Genomic DNA, 10,069 nt, shown 5'->3' on the forward strand with positions numbered 1-10,069 from the left:
CAAAATACAAAAATATTGCATGGTAGTGCTGCATCTTTGTCTAATTTTTTATATGTACAAAAATTGGGCCGGTCTTGGCCATTAAACTCCCGGGCTGAAAAATTTCCCCACTCCGCCCCTGGTTTCAAGAGAATCAAGRCAACGCAAAGTTAGAGGCAAAGTTAAAGGCTTGCCATCACTCTGTGGCACAAGGTTCAAAAGTGGCCAGAAATCAGATTAATTTGCTATGTAAAGTCATCATTTAGCTGCATTTTTGACAGCTACTTTTGCTGTGGCCCAACAGTTCTGGGAAGTGGGAATTTCCCACTTATTGTCACAGTGTGTGTCTGTGTGTGCAATCTGTTCTTCCAGTGTTTTTGATTACTTTCTCTCTTGGTTTCTATCCCTTTGTTTTCTGATTCCCTGTGATTTCCTGTTTTCCCACCCCTTCTCACCTGTTCCTCCYGTCTCTTCTCCAGGTGTTCCCCATTTTGCTCCTCATTAGTTTGCCTCCTGTCCTCAGTTTCTTGTTGAAGCTTTGTGTGATCTGTGTGTGTCTCCTATGATTGCCTTCATGTCTGTTCCCCAGTCCTGCCTGTTAAGCCTAATTTTGCAGCCAAATCAGCCATTTACTTTGTGGAAAGAAAAGTTGATAACATGATACTTACAAGTCATAAATTCAAACTGGAATGCCCCTCCTGTGGGAATTCTCTGTCGAAAAGCAGGAGAATTGAGAATTCAAGATGGTAGCTACTCACCATAACTCATCAATGAGTAAAATTCTCTTACTTTTAYTTTTAACAGTATTTATTTCACATTTAGTCAGTCCTGCACGTAGTACTTTCAGTGTTTACAAAAGGACGAGTTAAAACACTGTTTCTATGCAGGAAATACCATGTAGAGCGTAGTTATTGTTTGCTAGCTGTGCTTAGCCATAGCAACAAGGCGTTTCCTGTTTTGTTTAAATTAAACACAAAACGTTGAAGTTAATTATAAATGGCCCTGTGAGGACCACCACGAGAAAATAAGTTTACCCCCCAGCTTTAAAACAAAGTTTAAGACCATCCTGTTTGCTGCTGCCTTTGATCAATGCAAGAAAAAAAACTATTCCATGCCTTTTTAGTTTTTAATCAGCACTCACTTTTACATTTAATTTTCACATGCTCTTTCTTTGAATGTTTGTGATTTGACATTTTTGTTTTTCTGTTAAGCTTTGGCACTTTATCAGAAATCTTGTTTAAATGTTTGTGTGGAGCATATAGAGTCATCTTAACGCTGTATCAATCAAGCTGCTTTACCTTCTAGTGACAAACTGTCACTCAGAAAATCTTTTTTTTAATATTTCTAAGTTTGAATCATTTGTAAAATGGAATTCAAAGCTAACCAAGGAGTCTGTTCATTACAAAATAATTCTTTACATGAATCAGAAATCAAGCCGTCTTCACCTTATATAAATGGTTTAAATTCAAATTCAGTTTATTTATACTGTATAGCGCCAAGTCACAACATATGTTGTCTCAGGGCACTGTACATAAAACAAGAACAATGTAAAGAAGAAACCAGCAGATTGTGTTGAATCACTTCATCACAGTCTCCCATCCTGAGCAAACAGTGGAGAGGAAAAACTCCCTGCTAATCAGGAAGAAACCTCCAGCAGAACCAGGCTCAGGACAGGCGGCCATCTGCCTCGACCGGCTGGGTTGGAGGACAGTAAAGAGACACAGGCAAACACAGAAGAACTGGTCCAGGTGCACCTACTTCTGGAAAGAGACAAAAGAAAATCATGTTGTTGATAGAATTAATTACAATAAACATGTAGAGAAGAGAGACTAAAGACAACAGCAGAGTGTTTAATCGTGATGATTGATGTCGTTTCTCATTTTTGATCAAAATGCCGACACCTTGGTACAACTATTTATCTCTGCCCCCCCGCCCAGCAGAAGATTAATGACACGGGGGGCACCGGGTGTGACCCCGCTCCAGTCCAGCTCTTCACAGCTAATCGTGATTAAACGATCCTGCGCAGGTTCGATGCGTTGTTTCGTGGACAGGCGGCGAGAAACGCGTTTCCTGTTATTTGTTAAATTGATACAACTTGATGAGGAGATGAGAGGCGTCAGCTCGCTCGTCATGTGAAGGTCAGCCCTGAGCTGACGGACAAATCCATCTCTGCAAAGGTCACCGTTTGTTTCATGGCATTTCCTCCTGACTCTGCCTCTCTTTATCTTCTCTTTCTCACTTCATCTTTTTTTTTTTGCTCTGATCCTGTTTTACTTTCCTTGAGAAAGAACTTGTGTGTATTTTTGTGTGTGTGTTATCAAAATTCAGTAGCCACCAACCTGCCTGCATGCCCACGGGTGGCTCCTTTACAGCTGTCTGTGGACAGCAGCAGGTATGAGACCCCCGCACGCCAACCAAGACGGGCGCCGGCTTCCTCCAACTGGCTGCTGTTGGCCCTCTGCCTGCATGTCACCCCCCCCCCCACACACACACACACATGAGAGATCCCTGATGGTAGCCAGCACTCATCCCGCCTGTCAGCTGCACTGGAATGTCACTTTCTGATTTTCAACCAGCTACAGAGGCACCTGGCATCTATTTCAGCACAAACCGTGCGTTTAAACAGAAAAAATAATGTTTGCTGCAGGAAAGCAAAGGAGTTTGTTTAATTTATTTATTTATTATCATTATTTTTTTACCCCTCGAGGCGATTTTCTGCTCCAGTTTTCTGTTAATGTGCCACAAAACCACCACCTCCAMCATAAGTTTGTTTGCCTATCTCGTTGGCTCCTGCTTTTCCAAGTTGAATACTTCCAGCTAAGGTCGAGGGTATACGCTCAACAGAACCGTCCTGAAAGCGGGGAAAAGAAAAGAGTTGGGCAAAAGAAAGAGTCGGTGAGGGAAACATATTTACTGACATCCATGGGCTGTCAGCGCTCTGATTAATGGCAGCTGGAATACCTGCCTGGTGAAAAGGTGTCGTCGGGGTGTAGAGAAAGCCCGGCAGCTGACCCAGAACTAATAGCATTCGACTCGAACAAGCTGTCCAGCCTCAGAGAGCGACTTCCTGCTGGCGTCTGTGCTCGCRCCGTGGGGGGGTGGAAAATTGGAAAGAAAAACTTTGAAAACAAGAAAAACAAGGCTGCCGCGAAGGTTCACACGGTGACCTTTGAACTCTGAACACTTGATTTAGTGGCATGAAATCACCTTGTTCACTCGTCACACTGTGGAATACACGTGCAATATTTACTGCCAGTGTTTGAGCAGTAAATTAGCTGCGAATGCTGCAGCCAAGGGGATATGTGAAAATATGAAACACATTAATTATATTTAGAATTATTATTTATGTTCAGGGTGTGTCTTTTAACATCCACCTGTGTAATATCAGCCACCTGTCCTGAGCCTGGTTCTGGTTCTGCCGGAGGTTTCTTCTGTTAAACGAGAGTTTTTCCTTCCCACTGTCACCAATAGGCTGCTCAGCATGGGAGACTGTGATGAAGTGAAGATCAACACAGTCTGATGGCTTCTTTATGCTTTTGTACAGTCCCCTGAGACCACATTAGTTGTGACATGGACCTATATAAAAACACTGAATTAAATTGATTAAACTATTTTATTTTTATTTAAGTCTGGATAAAATGAGGCCTAAATAAAATGGCGCAGTAAAATATCAAAGAATTAAAAAATACACACAGCCTGGTGACGTCCCACTGTTCCTTATGGGGACAAAAGCCCGGTTCCCATTGGGGGAAATACTGTTGTTGGTTCAGGGGTTCTGTTTAAGACTAACGTGAATTTATGTTTTGGGTCAGGTATGGACCTGTGAGGTTAGGTTTAGGGTAAGGGGTAAAGGTTAGGCTATAGAAATGACCAATGAATGGAATGGAAGTCAATGAAAAGTCCCCATGAGTATAGAAGAACAGTCAAGTGTGTGTGTACATGAGATCATACATTTAGTTTCATCTTTGTCTAAAAAATTGCCATTAACAAATGCAGCCAACTTTGTCTGTCTGTTAGCAAAATATCTAATGAACCAGTGGACATACTTTTAGGACTCTTTCAGAAAATATTCACTGGGTGTACATCTATAAATTAATTATTTTTGGAGTTGAWCTAATACAAGATGGCCGCTGCAACCAAAAAGACTACACAAAAGTAGTTATRACCTTAAACAGTTTTACAGCTTCTGAGGTTTTTGTGTGTGTTCAGAGCTAAACGTCTTCATCAACACATACTCTGAACACTTCACAAAACAATTTGGCAYCAACTGTCAAGAGTTGATCAACTGTATTTGTCTGTTAGCAAAACAYCTCATGATCCACTGGAGAGATTTTGATGAAACTTTCCGGAAACAATCATTTGATATACATTTCTACCTGATTAACTTTCAATGGCAATCTGATTCAAGATGATTGCCGCAGCTTGTCAGCTTTGGTAATCACAAAAGTGGCTGTAACTCAGTCAAATTTAGAGACATTGAGGAAAAATTTAGCACAGTAGTAGCTGAGAGTCATTCAGAATGMTACAATAAGAGAGCCAACAGATCGCTTGAGATCTGGTGATTTGGCCTAAGATGACACTTAACATGATTTGTCTCTCAACATAAGATGMTTTTAGTTCAAATCTCATAAACTGTGGGAGACAAAACGCATCCTTTCTAAGAAGAAGGGTTTCTTTTATATATTGTATAATAAACTGCTTGTGTTCTCTCTGTTAGTGATCTGTCTATAGTGAGCTTTGCAACCCTGAATGAGTCAGTTGCATTTTTCTTTCTTGTCCTCCACACCCGTTATATTTCACACTCATGTCTAACAAACTGGGGCCTACCTCAGCATAGTTAAACATACAATGAAAACATTTCTGCCTCTCCGATTGCCACTGAGAGGCTCCATAAGCTCCTCTTCTCATTTCCTCTGCAAAACGGCACCAAAGAATCCAGGTCTTGCTTGAAATAATCAGCGGCGTGCGTGCCAGGAACATCATCCTGCCGAGGTTGTTTTTGCTGAGGGCAACAGAAAGCCCAACAGCTGGGACATAATGAAGCTTTCAGGCACTTGTTCTCCCATCATGTAGCGCCAGCCCCTGTCTGCTTCCACCAGATGTTCCATGTTTTCCCCTCCAAAACGCCCCTCCTGCCAAAACGGGGACAATCAGGAGCTTTGCGGGAACCAGCTCGAACTCCACGATCACTTTGTGAATTTTAGGGTGACGGCAGGGTTAATTGCTTGTTCGGTGTTAACTGGGTGAAGCCCTGTCACTTGGTTGTCATGGCTTGTGTCTTTCAGATTAGTTTGACAGTGACTGCGGCTGATCTGAAGTCAGCGTGACGTAAATAAACATTTATTTTCAAACGTCAAATTCTTTACTACTTGGAATATATTTGCTTTTAGATTGTCGATAAAGAGTTGTGACTTTAAAAGCAAAATGTTTGAGTTGTTTTTATTTCTTCTGGTGATGCAGCATCTCCTTACCTGTGACTCAGCACTGAAGACGATCTGCCAAAACCAGTCCATCATACCGATGATTCAACTATTTCTCACCAACATTAGAAATGATATTATGAAATAAGTCACTCGCAGCTTTTTGGGTCAGAGTTTAAACTATGACCTTGATTTCAAAACGGTAYGTTTTGTAAAATGTAGCTAAAAAAACCTTTTCAGCCCATCTTACAAGGTTAAGTCAGGTTCTCTGGGCAGGTTCTTATCAATGAAAAAGAGGAGCGACTATCCAACCTGTCATCAGCACAMAGTTYAAAAGCCTGYGTCTCTGATRGGATTGAGGTCCATTAGTTCTTCTGGCATGAACCTCTTACATATCTAGAAAGGYAACTTGTCCAGAAGACCTGACTCAACCTKGTTAGATTTGTTTTATCTGAATTGTTGAGTGTTCATCAGGACATTCAGAAACATGTATTTTATCCACAGTGGACTGCAGTAAACACAGGTTTAAACTAAGAAACTATATGATTTTCTAGAAAAAAAAGTACATTTTAATTTTATGGCAGCAACACAAAAAGAAAAACAGAACACGGGTAACAAAAGGCTGTGAAAATACAAGTGGTAGGAACAAGAGACAGCTGGAGAAGCATTTTGCAACAAATAATACCTGCAACAGGTCAGAAACAGGACTGGGTATAAAAGCGGCACRATGGCTCAGTGGTTAGCACTGTCGCCTCACGGCAAGAAGGTCCTGGGTTCAATTGTCGGTTCGGACCTGCTGTTTCTGTGTAGAGTTTCCATGTTCTCCTTGTGTTTGCGTGGGTTTTCTCCAGGTACTCTGGTTTCCCACACCCCTACAGAACATGTACAATAGGTTGTCTTCAGACCCAGGCCTCCCTTGAAAAAGAGATCWGAGATCTCAACAGGACTTGCCTGGTAAAATAACAGTAAATACGATGAAGAACATCTTAGATAGAATGAATCTATCAGAAGTGAAGATGGTCAGAGGCTCACCAGTCTGTGAAAAACTCTAAAAATAGCTTCAAACTTGTAATAAAAAGCTTTTTTCTTGAACAGAACAAAATGTATTGTTCACTCAAAAAACAGATGAAGTGGATTTAATTTAAAAAATAACTGTTYCCACTCAACTGAGTTGAGTAAAGGTAACACATTTACRTTTATTTAAAKTAAATCAAATGCAAAGTAAATGTGTCAGTTCAGTTGAGTGGAAAAAGTTCACGTTTGTTTTTGTTTTTAATTTAGTCCATTGCATCTGTTTTTTTGAGTGCTCATTAAAGCAGTGTCCTTATGAGCTCTCAGGTTTTCAGGTGCACCATTCTCTTGTAAATATAAATTTAAGAAAAAGCTCTTCAGTGAACTGATTTAAACCTATCTGAACRTGATTCCAAAAACCCACATAGCATCTCCACCTTCTGCAGATTATCCATAATCTGGTTGGGAAGGCGACAGGTCCAAAAGAGAAAGCCAGACATCTCTTTCCCCAGTGACACTCTCCTCCTGGGGGACCATGAGTCTGTAAAATTTATATTAGGTCTTAAACGCATTTTACATACATTTTTGCTCAAGATGTTTAGAATATTTTTATAATCAATGTGTAATCAGTTTATTTTTACACTGTGGTTAAAATACAGTGATTAAGTTGTTTTTAAAACAAATTCCCAGAGGTTATCTACAGCAGTTCCACACCTCACACTTCTGCACAACACAAATACATTGTGTTTCCACATTTAAACTTGTAGGACTTCCTGGTTTGTGAAGTGGGTCACCTGGAGAGGTGAGGTCATATCCCTCATTTCTGAGACGGAGGACTCAGTTCTGAAGAGAGCCATTAAAACTACTGTGTTGTGAAAGTTCTTCATGTACAATAAAATACTCTAGTCTAACTTTGTATCGATTTCCTGCACATAATTYGTGGTTCCGCTTTGATTTCTTGTGAGGCGTTCCCAGGCCAGAAAGGATCCCTCCAGTGAGTCCTAGATCTTCTCCAGGGTCTCCTATCAGGGGGACATGCCTGGACACCTCTAAAGGGAGAGGTCCCAATTAGACGAATCACCTCAGCTCACTCCTGTCGATGTGGAGGAGCAGCGGCACTACTCTGAGCCCCCCCCACACACACACAGATGATTGAGCTCCTCACTCTGCCTCTAAGTCTGAGCCCAGCCCCCCACATACGAAGGAAGCTCAGTTCAGCTGTTTGTATCCAGGATCTCATTCTCTGGATCATGATCCAGACTTCATGACCACAGGTGAGAGTTGGAACGTAGACGGACCAGTAAACTCAGCACACCTTATAGTATTTCGTAAATAGTCTGTACCAAATATAACAACAGCAAAATAAAACTCCTGAAATCCTGCTGTGGCCTTTAAGTTTAGTGGGACCACAAGTGAGTGCCCCCCTCATCTTCTTGGCTGAATCTCCACAGAAAGATATAAGTTTCAACAGGGTGGGGTTAGAATAAATTGATGGCAGTCAGTGGATTTGCCTGTGGAATAACAACACAKACTAACATAATTAACAGCAACTAGATGTTTTTACATGTGTAATTAATTGATAATATGTCATTTATGCTTCARTCACTTCCTGCTAAGCTGGTAGTGGTGCAACCTTGTTCCCTTTGGGCAGGGGGAGAAAAGAAAAGAAAAAAAACAACAACCCTCTTTGGGCCATCGTGTCACTGATCAATGCACTTTGAGATGCTTAACATCTGGCAAGCCACTGGAAATAGGCTTATATGGCAGCACAGTGTTGCCATCATCCTCCCATCATTAGCTTCCACCATTGCCCCGGGGTTCATAATGTCGTTGGCTTACGCAGAGATGTAGTAAAGTGGTGTTACATGATGTTTCTTAGCTCCTTTTATTGAAGTGCTCTGCTGTGCGGTTGGCTTGTCCTATTTCATTGACACCACAGGGAAATAAGACATGATGAGAGCATAGACCTAATGGCACCATGTTTGACGTTTTGTTGCATTAAACATCACGCCGATCGAGATTTTGGCGAATAAAAGCGGCAAACAAGCTACGCGGAAATCTCTTTACAAGCGGCGTCATCTCCTGTTTGTTGAGAACGGGCTCTCCTTTTCTTGTTTGAAACGTTTAGTTTCTGTGTTTGACTGGCCTGTGCACGTGTTTGTTTCCACCCCCCCCCCCCCAACCCACTGATGATCTACATGTGGCACAGAAAAGTTTATCAGGGAAAGGGAAACTTGCACCTTCGCTGCGGTAGTTTTAATCAAATGTGCAGTCGAAATAATTAGCCACAATGACAGAAACAATGTAGTTGTAATTACAAACAGATGGCAGGCTTTTATTTGCACTTAAGGCGGCATTGTGTTAGGGAAATGCAGTGTGAACAAGAATAATTAAGAAGTTAAGGTCCTGTTTTTCCAAGTTGAGTTTAAATAATCAAGACAATGATGTTCATTAGTTTCAGATTAATTATATGAATGTATCTCAAAGAGCCACGGCCTTTAAAGCCTGGAAAGATGGGATAATTWTTAGTTTTTTCCTTTAAATAAAGTGTGGAATGGTTGTTTTCCAGCAGCATTAGAAGGCTGATATGTTTCACACCTGAGGGAAACGGGATGTCATCATCCAAGTTGGACAACACTGTTTACCTTTCTTTTGTTCTATTTTTTTTCACAGAAAAACATTTTTGTGGATGTTTTAACACAAGACTGATTACTATTTTTTATTTTAGAAAAACTCATTTTAAATGTTTACTGTTCATTTGGTAATTGAGGAACATTTGCTGTCATGTGCACTCAATGGTTTGCTGCTTCGAGGCAAAAATAACAAATAAATATTATATATGTTCCTTAAAACTGAGGACTGAAGAACAGTGGTGTGCAAAAGTATCGTGTATATCCCTCATCTTTCTGTGTTTTGACACCAAGACAATTTCTAACAAAGAAACTAACAAAAAAATAAAATACACCAGTGAAGGATTAACACTATAGCAGATCAACAGTCTCTAAAAATGAGAATTAAAAAAAGAATCCAACAAACAAATAAACAAAAACAATCAAACACCAAACCTGCAATATGTATCATCTTTGAACTGAGCRTATTCTGGGAGTCAAATTTTCAGCTTTTTGGGACTCACTTTGTTGATAAAATACGATTTGTCACCTGCCARGCTGGATTATCTTTAATAGATATCATAGATTTAAATAAAAGAAATAAAAACAAATTGTATCTTCATGACAGGCTGGTAATAAAACTCCAAAAAATCCAAATAAAAAATATTTCTTTGACCTTTTGTTTGCTATGACACCATTATATCGTGAACCTTTGATTTTATACCTGAATTAGCATTAAATGGCATAAAAACGGTCATTCTTCTGAAAATGATTTAGTACTGTTCTGAAAATATGTGGAAAAAAAAAAAGTCAACTTTATATTGTCACAAGAAACTCTGACTCCCAGAAAGAAAAATATTAAAAATGGTGATTTAAAACTTTTGCATGTAGTTACACAAATGTACAAATACACTAAAAACAACATATTAATATGAAAACTTAAAAATCATTCATTTGGAAGAGCTGTTGCCTCTCAGCAGAGGGATTAAATCCCGGCCCGGGGACCTTTCTAGTTAGTGTTCGTATGTTCTCTCCATGCATGTGTGGGTT

This window comes from Austrofundulus limnaeus, unplaced genomic scaffold, assembly GCF_001266775.1.
Source record: "Austrofundulus limnaeus strain Quisiro unplaced genomic scaffold, Austrofundulus_limnaeus-1.0 Scaffold9, whole genome shotgun sequence".
Classification (NCBI taxonomy): Eukaryota; Metazoa; Chordata; class Actinopteri; order Cyprinodontiformes; family Rivulidae; genus Austrofundulus; species Austrofundulus limnaeus.